This window comes from Stenella coeruleoalba, assembly GCF_951394435.1.
Source record: "Stenella coeruleoalba genome assembly, chromosome: 8".
NCBI lineage: Eukaryota > Metazoa > Chordata > Mammalia > Artiodactyla > Delphinidae > Stenella > Stenella coeruleoalba.
This window is the reverse complement of record NC_137154.1, coordinates 103,422,914-103,437,644: the sequence shown is the minus strand read 5'-3', so window position 1 is coordinate 103,437,644 and position 14,731 is coordinate 103,422,914. Positions and strand designations below refer to the sequence as shown.

The 14,731-nt window shown below is 36.6% G+C and overlaps 1 protein-coding gene and 1 pseudogene across 3 annotated transcripts in view; both read left to right on the top strand.

Annotated features, from left to right (window-relative positions):
• ARHGAP32 (Rho GTPase activating protein 32) overlaps positions 1 to 14,731 on the top strand; it is a 272,293-nt gene that overhangs the window by 48,878 nt on the left and 208,684 nt on the right. The gene's annotated exons all lie outside the window — the stretch shown is intronic.
• Positions 241 to 7,083, top strand: LOC307190458 (annotated as a pseudogene). The gene is made up of 2 exons: positions 241 to 285; positions 681 to 7,083. The product of its transcript is annotated as an uncharacterized misc_RNA (transcript).

Genomic DNA, 14,731 nt, shown 5'->3' with positions numbered 1-14,731 from the left:
TAAAACTAATGTAAGTCATACTTAAATTTGAATTCTTTCTTACTAGTATTATAATTTTGCACAAGTTTTTTAACCTTTCTTGAGCCTGTTTACCTAATGAGTAAAATGGGTATAAAATTATCTAGCTACCATACAGGGTTGATGTATGAATTAAGAAGATATTTGTATCATATAGTTTGTACATAATAAATGGTAGATAATATTATATAATAGTATATGCATGGGTTGCTGTGAGTGCATATGTTTTTGTATTTTGATAGTTGTGATGTTTCTAATTTTCCAAAGGTATTCGACAATATTAACTAACATATTTTAAATCTATCCAGTTGTCATGAAATCCAGTCAGTTTGTTTTACGCTTTTTATTTTAAAAAGCAGGTGTATTTTGAATTAATGCTTTATTTAAAATAATATTAGGGAGGGTGGAAGAGAGATGCAAGAGGGAGTAGATATGGGGATATATGTATAGCTGATTCACTTTGTTATACAGCAGAAACTAACACACCATTGTAAAGCAATTAGATTCCAATAAAGATGTTAAAGAAAAATAAAAAATAATATAGTATTAGAAGTTATGAACATGAGAAAGTGACATAATTTCTGCTTTTAGAGATTAAAACATATTTAGGATCAATATTTTTGAAGCTCTGTAACTATTTTTTTTGTTTTTGTTTTTTTTAGTTTATTTATTTATTTATTTACTTGGCACAACCAATTCCGGTTCCAGGTCAGAAGAATATTGATCAACAGATTAAAACGCGGCCAAGAAAAATCAAGAAAGATGGAAAGGAAAGCGCTGAGGAAATAGACAGACATGTTGAATGCAGGCGTTCAGGGCCTCCAAGGAGATCACTGAGTCCACGGAGGTCCCCAAGAAGATCCAGAAGTAGAAACCATCATCGGGAGGGCCATGGGTCTTCTAGTTTTGACCGAGAATTAGAAAGAGAGAAAGAACGCCGGCGACCAGAGCGTGAAGCCAAAGAAAGGGAAAAAGAAAGGCGAAGATCCCGAAATATTGATCGGGGGCTGGAAGGCAGGCACAGCAGGAGTAGGGAAAGACATAGAAGCCATAGTCGAAGTCGTGATAGGAAAGGGGATAGAAGGGACAGGATCGGGATCGGGAAAGAGAGAAAGAAAATGAGAGAGGTAGAAGATGAGATCGTGACTGTGATAAGGAAAGAGGTAATGACTGTGAAAAGGAGAGGTCAAGAGAGCGGTCCAAGGAACGGAGAAGTAGCGGTGAGGTAGAAGAAAAGAAATATAAAGAAGACAAAGCTGATAGGCGGCATAGAGATGACAAAAAAGGTTCCAAGAAAGAAAGCATAGGAGTAGAAGTAGAAATGTGGGGAAACGAAGTAGAATCAGTAGCAAAGAGAAATCAAGTAAACATAAAAATGAAAGTAAAGAAAAATCAAACGGAGTAGAAGTGGCAGTCAAGGAAGAACTGACAGTGTTGAAAAATCAAGAAAACGGGAACATAGCCCCAGCGAAGAAAAATCTAGGAAGCGTAGCAGAAGCAAAGAACGTTCCCACAAACGAGATCACAGTGATAGTAAGGACCAGTCTGACAAACGTGGTCGCCGAAGGAGCCAAAGTACAGAACCAGAGAGCCAGGACAGCATCAAAGCAAAGAGGAGAGTGTGTGAAAATCTTTGGTAAAAGTGGATCACATTGAATCCTATAAATGTTGGATTAAATCTGCTTTTTTTTTTCCTCCCAAGTTGAGATGGTGCAGTAGTTACACACTCTTCAAGCTCCCTGTAGGCTGCATTTTCATTTCCTCTTTTGTGTAGGGAGGTGCCTTTGTAATCCCATTTATTGCATTGATGTTTTCACCCAACTGTTGAGTTTGATACATGATGCACAGATTGTTCTTGCATTTTATTGTTTAATTGTTTTTGAGATGTACAGTCTGTACATATGTCCTGAAAATGTTTTAATTCCTTTGGCATGGTTGCCATGTTGGTCAAATTTGTGTAAGGCAGTAAACTGCCACTAATTCTATTTTTGTTTTGTAGGTGTGGGATTATGGTTTGGGTATTGAAGTTAGCATGGCTGTGCTTTTCATAATAGAAGGCTAAAAACTTTGAAAATGGATCTTGGATGTCTATTATAGGAGAATTACATGCTTTCAGTGTACATGAAGGCAGCAGTTGTAGGATTCACATTCTTGTCCACTGTATATTATCTTGGAAGGCTCTTGTTAATATGTCAAATCTAATATTCTCCACAGTTAACTTTAGAGAGAATTTAGGAGAAGTTAGTTTCTGATGCAAAGGTTTCAGTTAGGCTGTGATTTGATCAAAAGTCCTTTTAGCATTCTACCTCAAAGGGACACTGTTAGTATGACTAAAATTTATTCACTAAGTTTTCCTTTTTTATTTGAAAAAATACATGACATGTAATCCTTTTCTTGAATTTTTCAGATTTTAAAGTACTTTATAAAAGGAGAAATTAATGTCTAAAGCCTAGCATTCTTGCAGCAACCCTATACTAACGTGAAATTGGGAGAGGGTGGGGCAGATGAGTAGAGAAATAGATGTAAGCCTCAAGCTTCCAAAGCATTTTTATAAATGGAAAACTTAAATTATGAAACAGCTTGATATAGTGTCCTTTTTTAAATTGAAAGCTTTTTTTATTGATAATGAAGATTGCTGTTTGAGGTTTTAAACTTAATCTAGAACAGAGAAGTATTTAAAGTAATGCTATGCTGCATTATTTAAGATTATCAGCAAATTATTTGATAGATTATTCTTACGACTTGTATTCTGATTACAGAGAAGGATCATGAGTGTGGAATAAATACTGGATTAAATCCTTTAAAAAAAATAAAATTATACTATGGATGTACCTGGTCATCTCATTGATGTTAGTGTAGGACCAGTGCACAGTATGGCTCAGTAAAATAAAATTACATATTGAAGTTTTCAAGTAGCAGATTCCAGCTTTATTAGATAATCTTTTGATGCTTCTACAAGCTTTTTATGGTTAACATTTTGTGGTGTAGTTTTATTCCTTAGATGCTTTTTTAGCCTTCCATCTCTCAAGTGAGATAATTAGCTTCATTCCATGAAATACGGATTTTAATGAATAAGAAAAACATTATTTCTCCTGAGTCCTCTGAATATGAATTAAGAAGGCAATAAGATGTACCTAATAGACTTATAAAAACAGTGCTGCAGTAATGACTGATTTTAAAAAATCCAGTTATATACAGTTCATTTGTTATAACAGTTATGGCAATATTCTGGTCATTACCTATAGAATATATTTGACTTAGAAACTCCCTCTGAGTCTTCATACACTACCCCTCTCTCCTCTCCAGCTGTGTAGAGAAATATAAAAATATACGGTTAATTAGAGTCAGTGGGTGAGAAAATGGCATAGACACTCAGGAATTAGGCAGTTAACTTGAAAGTTGCCTTAGAATAAGCTGAATGTGCTGTGTAGGAATTTTGCAAATTGTCATTAAGATTTGTGCAAATGTAAATGCAAATACTGGGTTCTTCTGATAGTTTGCTCTTTCAGGTACTGTACACGGGGGTATACTGCTGGAGGCTACTGCAACAGAAGTACCGTTTGAGCTATAGTCTTCTACAAAAATATAGAGAACTGGAGAGTAGTAGCAGGGAAAGCATTCCAGCAGGGAGCAACCAGTGTTTGCTTGGAGGAAGTCATTCGACAAAACTTGGCTAAAAAACAGGTTGCAACTGCAACATGCCTGCTTTATCTGTGTGAAATGATTTATCATTCTTTTATTTGATGTCTGCATATACAAATATAAAGGTGGTCGGTCACCAGTGGTCACCTGTTCTACATAGCAACTCACACATTGTGTGTGAATGTCAGCAGTTATTCACCAGGCGGCGGCATGAAAAGGCTGGACTCAAACGTGTCATCTTTAAAGGAACCTCAGATAGTAAGCATGGAAACCTTGTCCATTATAGCAAATCAGCAAAAGGTTATATTATTATTTTCAATTTGTGCATTAATACCTGCTGAATATTACATACACTGTACTGTCAAGTACAATAAATAAATATGTCATCACCATTTAGTGGTAATTCAAACCTAGCAAGAACTGATAACCAAAATCAGGAATATTTTGAAATACACTAGCCATTTTAGTTGATCTGTTATCTTAACTACTTTCAAATTCAATGCAAATTTCTGGGAAAACAAAAAAGAATAAGGATCTTGTAAGTAGAACCCTATTTTATTATTTGTATACATTTTTACTGAACTGGAATAAAGCCAGCGATGGTAGGTTAGTAAGTCACAAACACTCTGTCGAGGTATAGCTGATGTCAGAGGTGAGTTAAGTAGCTCTAAATGTCTTTGAAATTTCATATCTGTCCTAAGAATCCACATGACTTTTACAATGCCCACACCATAATATATTTAAATTTATATAAATATAACAATGTTTAAAATTACCCCTCCCCCGAAGATGTGCCGTTTTAACTTTTTGTATTCCTTGGCACTTGTTATAGTACTTCCATTTTGAAAAGTAATGTGAAGATGGTAGGTTTTTGATTTAATTATCTGTTTTAAAATTTATTAGTTTGAAATGTCCCACACAAGGAAGTACAGTCACCATTTCACTTTTGAAGTCTGTGGTTGGGTGTACAGGCAGGTCATTTTAGATAAAAATACTCTTATCTAACACTAAAGAAAAACCCCACAATTCTTATCAAAAAAGCAAGTAAGGCCAGTTTTTAATTTCCAGTTAGAAAGGTGAACTATCTTACTAGGGATTCAAACGATGGACATGAATTGATACTGGTTGTTGCTACACTTTTGGTAATAATAGATATAAATCTTTTTCAAGCAGAAGAAAATGTAAATAAAAGGAGAAATAAGCCAATCTTATTTATATGTAGGTAAGATATATAGCATTCAGGGAATCTCCCTGGTGGCCCAGTGGCTAAGACTCTGTGTTCCCAGTGCCGGGGGCCTGGACTGGGATCCCTGGTTTGATCCCTGGTCAGGGAACTAGACCCCGCATGCTGCAACTAAAGGTCCCGCATGCTGCAACTAAAGGTCCCGCATGCCTCAACTGAGACCCGGTGCAGCCAAATAAATTAATAAATATTAAAAAAAAGATATATAGCATTCAGAACATGAAAAGAGTTGTTAAAAAACCTTCAAATAAGATCTGTCAGAACCACTGAACAGTGCACTCTTTGTGAACGATATTTTCATCATCCGGATTGCAAGTGTACACAGTTAAGATAAGAATAGCTATCTTGGAGTAGTTTCTCTTTGAAAAATGCCAGTGCTCTTCAGAATGTATTTGTTTTTCCATTATAGTCTTCTTCTGTGATTTTAAAATTTTAGAATTTATTTTTTGAATAGTAAATTCAGATGTTCAAAATTCAAAGGAAATACCAGAGTTTATAATATTCACTCCTTGTGTCTCCATCTACAGATATTTTAAGCATCTGCAAGTATGAGTATAGTTATTTTACATGTATATGTTTTTCTTCTCCCTCCTTTAAGCAGAAATTCTAACCTACTGTATGTATTGTTCTGTACCTTGAAAACATTTTTTTGTTTTTTACATAATTCTGTATCATTATGTAAAGTGTCTCCCTCATGGTTCTTTTCTTAGGACTGCCTGGTATTTTCTTGAATGGCTGTATCCCATTTTTTTTAACCAGTGCCTGTTGTTATACTTTCAGATTGTTGCCTTATTGTCTTGACTCCATAAATATTTTAGTGTTGAAAATCATTTGTTTCATATTTTCAGGCAGAAATGTTTCGGAGTTATGAAAAGAATAAAGACTACTGGGAGCTGGGTGAGGAAGGGTGGTCCTCAGCTAGTTTTTGATTGTTAAAGAGTTCATTTAAGGACTTTTAAAATCTGCTTTCATTCATATCTGTATATAAATGATAGCATTCTACAGAAAGGGCTTAAAAAAAACTTGAACAGCCCCAGGCAACATTCAAGCATCCACTGGGAGAACCTTGTGTCATAGAGCCAGAGATCTGGGTTTTTATTTCCATTGAATTGGGACTGTGGGCAAGCCCAAAATAATGAACTGACTGTATCTTTTTTACTTTACTTTCTTTATATTGTTTTGTAATAGTAATAACAATAAACCCCTAGTTGTAAACAGTTTAGGCAGTGGTTCCTATATTCATTCTCTTGCTTTCCTTTTAATATAGTTTTATTGCATCTATATATTCCTAAGAATATTTTATTTTTAAAAAACTAGTTTTAAATTTTATAAAAAGATTATGATGCTCTGTCTAATCTCTAGAATTTCTTCCACTTAATATTACATTGCTAAAATTCATCTATATTATTGTCACTAAAATGTATCCATCTTATAATGTATGTATTCTATGTATTCTATGATTATGTATTCTATGATTATGACTACAATTTATTTATCCAGTTTTCTGTTTGTGGACATTTGAGTAGTCTCCCAGATTTTGTTATGGTGAACAGTGCTTCTAAGAATATTTTTGTACTTGTTTTCTGTTGTACTTGTGCAAGAGTTTCTCTTAGGTATAGAAACTAGGTAGGTGAATAGCTAGGAAATTAGGAAATCCTCAGGTATGTACCTAGGGCATTAGTTGCTAGGCATATGTGAATGTTCCACTTCAGGAAGTAATGCCAGACTGTTTACCAAAGTGCTTGTACTGCACGCAACAATTAAGTTCCTATTTCTGAGTTGTGCGTACAAATTGGGTTCCTGCTCTCATGGGAATTATGTTCTAGTTAAATAAATACAAGAAGATAATTTCAGAATTGGTGCAATCTTATGCAAAGGATAGATAGTGTTGGGCGATGGATGGTCTTTAGCCAGTTTCTAATCATTAGGAGCAGAGAGTGATGGCAAGTGATTAGGAGGGTTTGTTTTAGTTATGGAAGGCCTGGGGTGGGGTGGTCATTTGAGGTGAGACCTGGATGAGGAGGCAGCTGGGTCCAAATCAGGGACCCCACGAGTAGAGAGCGCAGAGGCACTGGGGAAGGAACGAACAGGGTATGTAGCAGGTGCAAAAAAGCTACTCTGGTTGGAAAGCAGTGGACCAGGAGGGAAGTGAGAGGTCAGCAGGGCCGGAGCATGACAGGGCGGTGAAGAGCCATTAGAAATTTAAATAGATGAGTGATATGAGCTTATTTAGATTAAAAATATATATATTTATTTATATTTATTTTGACTGCTCCGGGTCTTAGTTGTGGCACACTGGATCTTTTAGTTGCGGCATGCAGACTTCTTGGTTGCAGCATATGAACTCTTATTTGTGGAATGCATGCGGGATCTAGTTCCCCAACCAGGGATCAAACCTGGACCCCCTGCATTGGGAGTGTGGAGTCTTACCCACTGGACCACCAGGGAAGTCCCACTTATTTATATTTTGAAAATATTACTCTCACTACCATTTTGGTAATGAATACCAGATCATGATATGCAGGAAGGGAAAAAGGGAGATGGATTAGAAGCAACTGCTAGTCCAGTTGAAAGATGATGATGGCTTAGACTAAGGTAGCAGTGTAGAGGAGAGAAATAGTGAGATTCAGGATATGTCTTACAGATAAAGTGACAGTATCTGCTGATAAATTAGTTTTGGATTTTTGGGGAGATATAAGCTTTTAATTTCTAAAACATGGTCTTTAAAACCAGTATGTTATTAATTTAGAAGCTTTGTCTCTGCTCTAAACATACTCCGTGATTTTAGTAGAGTTAATTGATTTTCACTCATCACTTGAATCTGTTTTCTGGGATGTTGCAAATGTTTGCTGCACAGATGTTAAAACTGGTTCCTGGGTCTAGCTCCAGACCTTTCCTGTACACGTCTATCACTGCAGTCCCTTTTATGGCCTCTATCTGGGGACATCTGTCCTTCTTCCACCAGCCATTTCTTGTTCTTTGTTCTGCATTCTTTTTTTTTTTAATTTTTTATTTATTTTTTATTTTTGGCTGTGTTGGGTCTTCGTTGCTGCGCCCAGGCTTTCTCGTTGCATCGAGCGGGGGCTGCTCTTTGTTCCGGTGTGTGGGCTTCTCATTGTGGTGGCTTCTCTTGTTGTGGAGCACGGGCTCTAGGTGCGCGGGCTTCAGTAGTTGTGGCTCACAGGCTCTAGAGCGCAGTCTCAGTAGTTGTGGCTCATGGGCTTAGTTGCTCCGCGGCATGTAGGATCTTCCCAGACCAGGGCTCGAACCCATGTCCCCTGCATTGGCAGGCGGATTCTTAACCACTGCGCCACCAGGGAAGCCCCTGTTCTGCATTCTTGCTGTCACACTTACTTTGCAGGGATGTGCAGAAGCTGCATCATTTGGATTAGGGCCATGACATCCAAACCTGAAACTGTGGATGGTAGGTTGGGTCAGAACAGCCTGAGGCCTTGGAGATTTGGACTGAGGAAAGTAGTTGAGTCTTAACTGTCAGAATTTCTGCAGAATCCAATTACTTTTGTTTCTGTGAAATTAGAATTGATAAGATACAGCTGATATATAAATTGATGTTAGGTTCAAACACATCTTTTAATGTAGCCTTTACATTTTAATCCGATTAGTTTTTGTAAATCACATCATGTTGTACTTATGCTCAGAAATTCTGTAATTGTCTGTGACTGGAGACTCTGTACTCCAATAATATCACTTATTCCTGCTTCTCTTTTTATATTACCACCACCCAGGGCTGGTTTTCTCTTATTTGAAGACCAAGTTCAATGGTACTTTTTACCCACACACCTGCATTTGTGTCCATGGTGCCCTGTCACTTTACCAGTCCTTTAATTCCAGCTGATAACAGCAAAAGTGGTACAGACCTACTTTTGCTACAGATGATGCAAGTTTCAGAATAGGTTATATATATCTACACATATAGCATCTAAGGGTAGGGGCTCAAGCAAGAGCTTGGGGAGGGGCACAGGAAATGTGGACTGAGATTCTACAGAGCAAGGATAAGTCATGGCAAGTACCATGTTGGGTAGCTAGTTGAATTGGTAGGGGAATGTCTGGAAGGGGAGATTGTATTGGTGTCTGGTGGTTGCTGTAACAAATGACCACAAACCTGGTGGCTTAGAGCTGCAGAAATTTATTTCCTCACGGTTCTAGAGGGCAGAAGTCTGAAATCAAGGTGGCAACAGGGCCACACTCCCTCCACAGGTTGTAAGATCCTTTAGCTCTTCCAGGTTTTGGTAGCTCCAGGCTTCCTTGGCTTGTGGCCACATCACTCTTGTCACTGCCTCCATCTTTACATGGTCTTCTCCTTTGTGTCTTAATCTCCTCTTCTGTCTCAGAAGGATACTTACAACAGGATTTAGGGCCCACTGGAAATACAGGATGATTTCATCTCAAGATCTTTAACTTCAAAGTTCTTTTTTCTAAATGATGCAACATTCACTGCATGTGAATATTAGGACATGAACATATCTTTTGGGGGACCACTGTTCAACCCACTACAGTGATCAAAACCTGTGAAGTCCTACTTTAAACCTAGAAAACTAAGGTAATGATCAAGTGGGGAATCAAAGATAGAAACAACTACCTTTGGGTTTTGTTTGTTTGTTTTTCCTAGAACACAGTTATCCTGACAGAGCCTCCCCTTTAAAGAAGCATAAAATTCATAAAGCATAAAGATCATATGCTGAGTAGTTCTCCCCATTCCATTCTGGAGAGGTGGTTTAGTTTGTATAAAAGTGGCCAGATTCGTTCAGGTAGAAGATTAAAAATAAATATTTTTCTTTTTTGAACAGCTAGTATGGAGATCTTTGGGAAGAATTTCCTAGAATGCTGTATGTATATGTATATACATATTATATATTTACCATTCTTTCTGCAGATATTTCAATTATATTTATTTTTCTCCACTTCGTAAAAGGTTTCAAAACATAAAGTACAGAGAATCACAGCACTTATGTGCCCATCATCTAAACTTAATAAAATTTTGCATTTTGCCATATTTACTTTGGATATATATTTTTAAGAAGAATAATGTAGATATAGTAGGCTATTCATCTTACATATGTATTTTATAATCTTAAAATTATTCGGTACAGTGCTTTGACTACATTTTTGGGTTTAGTTATTCGTAATTCATATTTTGTAGTATGTGTTATTAGTGTTGTCAGCAGGACTTCTTTTAAATCAGTATTTAACTGTGGGTATTTTGAAGTGAGATAGTTTATAGTTCTGAAATAGTATGTAATGTTTGAAATTGATTAAAATGATTCTTAAAAGAAAATCTTATTTGAAAACTTTAATGTTAGATAACTTGTCAGTTATCAAGTAGTAAACTCTCTTGAACTCTTGCAGTAGCTTTATAGTTTTTTGTTTCGTGTTTTCCAAAAATTTTGAAATGTTGTAAACAAACAGGAAAGAATAGAGAGAAGCATAAACCAACATACCAGCTTCATTAATTCCTTATATTTTACCAACTTGCTTGATATTTAAAAAAAAATAAAAATAAAACATTACATATGTAGTTGAATCCCTGATGTTATTTTCCTTTCTTCTTACCTAGAAGTAACCATTAACCTGAATTTGGTACACTATCATACTCATTCATGATACCCTTTCTATTAAGTACATACATCTAGCCATAAATAATATGTACCATTTCTTGGTACCGATTACAACTATATAACAAGTATCATATTTGTTACTCTGCAGCTTTTTTCTCATTTTTAAAATAAATTTATTTATTTATTTATTTTTGGCCGTGTTGGGTCTTCATTGCTGTGCATGGGCTTTCTCTAGTTGCAGTGAGCGGGAGCTACTCTTCCTTGCGGTGCATGGGCTTCTATTGCGGTGTCTTCTCTTGTTGTGGAGCACGGGCTCTAGGCACACGGGCTCAGTAGTTGTGGCTCGCGGGCTCTAGAGTGTAGGCTCAGTAGTTGTGGCGCCCGGGCTTCGTTGCTCTGCAGCATGTGGGATCTTCCTGGACCAAGGCTTGAACCCATGTCCCCTGCACTGGCAGGTGGATTCTTAACCACTGCACCACCAGGGAAGCCCCCTCATCATTTTTTGATAGTCATGCAGCTATATGAAGATACAATTCATTTTAACTATTGTGTATATTTTCACTGTGTGAGTATTCCACAATTACTTCATCCATTATCTCAGAGATATTTAGATTATTGCAAATTTTTTGCTAACTCCGCTGCGTGGAACAGCCTTTAACGTTTACTTGTGTGTGAGTTTGTTATGGTGTCCTAAAAGTGAGTTGCTGGGTTGAAGAGCGTGTGTAGCCTTAGGTTTAGAAGGTTTAAACAAATTGATCTCTAAAGAGGTTGTACCCATTTGTACTCAGACCAATTATGTATTAGCATTCCTGTTGTTTTGTATTCACTGCCAAGAATAGGTTAGTTCAAATATCTTTTTATTATGGGCATTTTCAAATACGTACAGAAGTAGAGAGTAAACATAATGAATTCTCACGGACCCCTCACCTAGCTTCAACAGTTTTTAATATATGACCAATTTTGCTTTATCCACAAAGCTGCTCCCACCACCCAGGATTGTTTAGAAGCAAATCTCTGCCATCGTATCATTTCATCAGTAACTATTTTCATACACAATGCTTGTCTTCAGAAGATAAGGACTCTTTTTAGTAGCATTGCTATTTATTTAGCATATATCTTTTTAGATTGAAGTATAACTTTTATATAGTAAAATGCATGTCTTAGGTGTACAGTTCTCTGTTTTGATAAATGGATATATTTGAGTAATTCATAGCCCAGTCCAGAGCAAGTCCATCCCTCCAGCTGGAAGAGATCTGTGCAGATCTGACCTCTGTGAGGGAGACAGAAGCAAAGGAAGGTGGGTAGGAAGAGCCCCAGACTGTGGCATAGTTTTCAGAGTTTTGGCAAAGCCAGTGGGGAACCATTGAGCCAAAGTTACCTGTTCCCAGGGACAGGCTTGCCTTTATATCCCTGTGGCACTCAGTCCTTGTCTGGGGGCAGCCCGTGAGAAGACTGGTGGACAGAATTCCAAAGACAGCCCCCAGGATTCCTGTCCCCTGGCTGTTCTGTCAAACACTGATCTAGGTACTTTTGTGAGGGGATTTTTACAGATGTAATTAAAGTCCAAGTCAGTTGACTTTAAGTTATGGAAATGACATAGGCCCTTTAAAAGAGAGTTTTCTCAGGTTGGTGACAGGAGGGGAAGTCAGAGAGATTTGAAGGAAAGAAGGATTAGGTGTGCCAATACCGGCCCAGATTAGGTGTGCCAGTGCCGGCCCAGAGGTAGAAGGCGCACAGGTGAGGAAGAATGTGAGTGTCCTCTAGAAGCTGAGGGTGACCCTTGGCTGACTGCCAGCAAGGAAGCAGGAACTTCAGTCCTGCAACTGCAAGGAACTGAATTTGACCAACAACCTGGATGAGCTTGGGAGCAAATTCTTCCTAGAGCTGACAGCTGAGAGTCAAGCCTGGCTGACACCTTGATTTTGGCCTTGTGAGAACATTTATTAATATTATCACTGATCTCATCAGAAAAGCTATCAAGCTCACAGTGTCAGATACAAATTTTTCCAAAAATCTAACTTGAAAGTTCAGATTTTATCATTTGCCACAAACACTGACAATTATTTTCCTTGAAGTGAGAGACTTGCTTCATTTCTGAGAAAATTCCTGACAAATATGGTTTGAGTAACTGTAATTGGTTCTTCTTTCAAATAAAAATGTCATTCAGTGAAAATGGAACTAGTTCATCCCTTATTTCAGTCACTCGAGTGATTTCCTCAGACATCTCAGTCTGTTGTGTATTGAAGCCTGGAGTACTTTATGGGTACTTCCCATGTGTCATCACACAGAATATTAAAGAGATACATCGATTCAAGGGTCACAATTGAATACAATTAATAATTTTTGCTGCTTCAAATGTATTTTAAATGAAAGTAGATTTTGCTCTTTGGAATTGTGAGTGCATGTTAGTGAAAAATACGATGACTTGCTATAGTTTCTTACACTGCCTTTGTTCATGGTTACACCAATATTTTTATCTATCTGCTTTTATACCATCATGCAACACAGTGACAAGGTGATAAGTTATTATGAAAATAGTTTTACCGTGCCAGACCCCTGAAAGGATTTTGGGGATTCTTAGCTGTACAGGTACACCTTGTTTTATGGTGCTTTGCTTTATTGTGCTTCACAGATAATGGGGTGTTTTCAAATTGAAGGTTTGTGGCAACCCTGTATCAAGCAAGTCCACTGGTACCAGTTTTCCAACAGGATTTGCCCACTTTGTGCTTCTGTGTCATATTTTGGTAATTCTCACAATATTTCAGACTTTTTTATTATGGTGATCTGTGATCAATGATCTTTGATGTTGCTGTTGCAAAAAGATTATGACTTGCTGAAGGCTCAAATGATGGTTAGCATTTTTTAGCAACAAAATTGATATTAAATTGATCAAATATTAGTTAATTACATTTTTAAAGACATAATGCTATTGTGCTCTCAGTAGACTGCAGTTTAGCATAAACATAACTTTTATATGCACCAGGAAACAAAAAACGTTTGTGTGACTTGCTTTATTGTGAAATTCGCTCTACTGCAGTGGTCTGGAACTGAACCCGCAATATCTCTGAGGTGTGTCTGTATGTTGAGAAATGCTGCCCTACATCTTTTTGTCTTGTCAGTTCTTCAGTTTTAACCATCTAGTGGGTGTACAGTTGTATCTCGTTGTGGTTTTAATTTTTATTTCTTTCATGACTAATGAGCATTGAGTACCTTTTTATGTGCTTATTGGGCACTTGTATATCTTCTTTGTCGAGGGCCTGATGTCTTGGAAATGCCTCTTCTGGATCCTATGATGGAGGTAGACACCTTCCTTTGCTTCTTTTAGACCCAGCACACTTAACATTTTTACTGGGCACCTGCAAGTGAATTAGGAAAAAAAATTCATTTATTCAGTACTGTGTAGTTTGTAATTTTTTTTGTTTTTAAAACTTTTTATTGAAGTATAACATCAGTTCAGCAAGATGCTTTTCACATTTATTAATCTTTTGGTTTTTTAAGTTACTGATTTTCCATTTTCTATCTCATTTATTTTTGCTTATCTGCATTATTTCTTTCTACCTATTTCTTCCTAGGTTATGAATGGCAATTTAGATGATTGGTTTCAAGTCATCTTTTCTAATTTAAGCATTTACTGCTATAAATTTCCCTCTAACCACTGCTTTAACTGGATTTTACAAGTTTTGATGTAGTATATTTTCTGTATTGTTAAATTATGAAATATTTTTAATTTCCTTTTAATATCTTCTTTGACCCATTGGCTGTGTATATGTTGCTTAATTTCCAAATATCAATATTTGAATCTTTTCCAGATATCTTATTACTGATTTCTAATTTAATTATGTTATCAGAAATTTTACTCTGTAAACTAAATCTTTTGAAATTTGAGCGCTGATTTATAGCACAGCATGTGCTCCATCTCAGTGTTATGTTCCACGTGCATTTGAAAGAATATGTATTCTGTGTTTGAGTATAGTGTTCTATTAATGTCAATTAAAGCAAGTTGATTTAATAGTATATTATCCAATTTTTCTATATCCTTATTATTTTTTTGTCTAGGATTTTCTAGAGAGGAAGAGAGGTGTTAAATTTTCTAATTATGGTATGGATATCTGTTTTTCCCTTTATTTCTGCAGGCGTAACTCAGGTTTTGTGGGTTCGCTAGACCACCATAATAAAGCAAATATTACATAAAGTGAGTCACATGAAGTTTTTGGTTTCCCAGTGCATATAAAATTTATGTTGACACTAAACT